Here is a 3191-nt window from a genome sequence, read left to right on the forward strand (position 1 = left end):
TAAATAAACTAAAATAAAAAAAAATACTATATAATTTTGATTTGGTTGCAAATGTCTACAAATAAAAATTAGGAAGAAAAAAAGACCACTAATTCAATTAATTTCCTGAGCACGAGAAAAATTGAAAAGCAAAAATGAAGAAAGACAAAAAAAATAATAAACAAAAATTTTACTCTAAAATAAAAGAGTAAGAAGATGAGTTGTCTAAAGAAAAGTAAGAAGGTAAAGAAATAAGGAGAGAGAGGAAGAAGGAATTGTTTTAATAAATGGATCCCACAAAGTTTATGTGTCAAAATAATAGGGTCTCATGCAAATATGATGTGGTGCACGAGGCCCATATTAAAATTTTCCCACCCTTACAAATGTAAAGAAAAGCTCCAAATTCCATCTCCTCTCTCCCTAACACGCAAAAACTGCTCCCTGAAAAAAAGCACCATGAACGTGAATAAAATACTTCTGTCTTGTGAATAAAAATACTTCGTTTGTGAAAAAAGCACTATGAACGTGAATAAAATAATTCTATCTTGTGAATAAAAATACTTCATTTGTGAAGACGGTATGTTGTTGAAGCCTCTCTCAGCGACTCAAGATAAAACTAGTAAAGCTTTTGCTTTAAACTTCCATACTTTGAGGCCTAAAAAATTTAAATTTTATAATTTTCAACTTCACTTAAAATAATAATGAAGACTGTGAAATACGTCTAAAAAAATTAAAGAAATAACAATCTAATTTTTACCAGAAATATTTTAGAAATTTGAATTAAATAACTCAAACTTCATATTAATAAATAAAATTTTAATAACAACATCCAAGTTAATATATTGCAAACAAATGTCTAACATTTTATTCACTATAATTAATCCTTACTTTTAGTAATAATCGTATTAACGTAAAGTTAAAACGTCATGTATCTTTAAAATATACTGCACCAAAAATAATTAATATGGAAATACAAAATAAAAAGATAACTTTATTAAAATTTGATTTTAGGCCATTAATTTTATTGAGATGCCTATATCCGAAATACTTCTCCTTTACCCCTCTTCCCATCTCTTCTCCTCTACCCCTCTTCCCATCTCTTCATCCTATTTGTAAACTTTTTCCCGAAAAACTTTATTTTGAAATTACAAATGTTTGATTGTAATAATCATTTCACTTTACTGAAAGTTATTTTTGAAAAATTATTTTCACTTTTCCTTCAATCCATCTGTTCCTACGCCATTGTTTTAAGATGCAGCTGTTCTGAGAGCTCACATAATCGAAAAGCACAAAAATAAATTTAATCATAAAAATGAATTTAGGCATTTCTGCAAATGCCGCAAGGGACTTAGAAGACTAAGAATTATCTGCGTTTTGTGTGCATAGGAGAGGAGAAGTGCTACCACTAGAAAAAGATGACATCAAAGAAAAAGCATCGATCAGGCGGAATACGACTATTCGAAGAATGACGAATTCGAACGACTATTTGAAGGACGGTGGCGATAGAACTCTACTCGAGGATGGTAGCCACAAAAACTTATGTTAAATAATGGTAAAATTACAATAAATTATAACTGAAAAAATACAAATAAAAAAATAAAAAATATCTTCTTCTTATTTGAGGCGCGGATATCTCGCTCTCCTTAATGAAATTTAAACCCAATATAACAAAGATATTCACCGATCCAGCAGTAATCTTCTTGATATATCTCCTTCGTGATACAACAAATACAACTCAACAAACTCTGAATAAAAGTTGAGTTCAAAGCCTCTACAAAAAAGAACTCATCCCTTCAATTAATAAACTGTTGGAGTTACTTAGATTAGTTACATAAATATTGTAAATATATTGTTGTCCTTGTAAATGTATAATTGGATCACTTTTATTTGGGTCAGTAGTAGAGTAGTGGCCCACTTGATATTTTTCCGGGTTGTTTGGCCCATCCTTGTATATAGTGGCTCAATTGGGCATTTCTAAAAAGATGAGATATTTTCCCCCCAATACACACTTTTAGTTTCTCTCTCTATCGTATTTCTCTGGAAGCTTCTCTCTATGATTGTTTTTCTTCATCTACACTCTAATGGCTTCGATAGTTTGACATAGTATCAGAGAGTAAGATCTGTGACCTTCATTTGATTCTCTACATTTCGATGGTGCTCTTATGGTATTTTACGGTGGAGTATTTCTCAATCGATGGTGGTTTTTTTTATCATCGGAGTTTGACATCCAGCGGTTGTCGTGGTTGGTATGGTTTGAATTTTTATTAGGCTTTTCATTCATTGGAGTTTGACATCCGACGCACAATGCCGTGGTTGGTACGGTTTGGATTTTCATCATTACGTCAAGGCTTTTGCCGTTTTCAGTGGTAAAACGGGGGTAATTCTTCTTGTTTCCTTACCCTTGCTTATATCTGTGACATTTTGCTGTACAATCGACGGTGTTATCTCTATTTTTGTCGATTTTTGTTGTCATGGCGAACACACATAATTCTTCTGGTGCTTCGACCTCCACTCCCATTGATTACTCTGACCCTTTATACCTCTCTTCCTCCGATGTGCCTGGAATATCCTTAGTTGGCGTTGTTGACACCTAATTTTTGCCCTCCACGACTAAATTTAATCTTGAGTTTCTTCAGTTTTTAATAAACCAAAATAATTATTTAATTCAAATAATAAAAATAAAACTTAAAATATTTTTCGTACGTGATTTTGTCATTTTAAGTAGCGATTATATACTATCGTGTTCAGTTATACGAGATTATAAAATTTGTTACTTAAATATTTATTTTAGAAAATATCGAATTTAAGTAAGGCTTATCTTGAAAATAAATTCAAATGATTAAAATCTTAATTTAAATATAATTTATTCTCAAAAATAATTTATTTGGATAAATATGCATTCATTTTATTAAATCAAGAAGCTCGGGATAAAAAAAAGGTATTAATTCGTATCGAATTTTAATTTAATTTAGTCAATCTATTAGATTTGACCATAATTGAAAATTGGTAATAATTGCAATGTAATTCGTTAATTAATTTTTAATTTGGTCAAAATAAATAAATATGGCTAAATTTTAAATTTCAATTGGGGTTATATTTTAAATAACCCCAAAATTCTCAAGAACTCTCATAACTTTTACCCAATTTCCACCAAAAAATAAATTCAATTTTACTATTCCCCCAACTTTGTCCTTTTCCAATTTTGAAATTCA

This window comes from Capsicum annuum, chromosome 6 (assembly GCF_002878395.1).
Source record: "Capsicum annuum cultivar UCD-10X-F1 chromosome 6, UCD10Xv1.1, whole genome shotgun sequence".
Taxonomy (NCBI): Eukaryota; Viridiplantae; Streptophyta; class Magnoliopsida; order Solanales; family Solanaceae; genus Capsicum; species Capsicum annuum.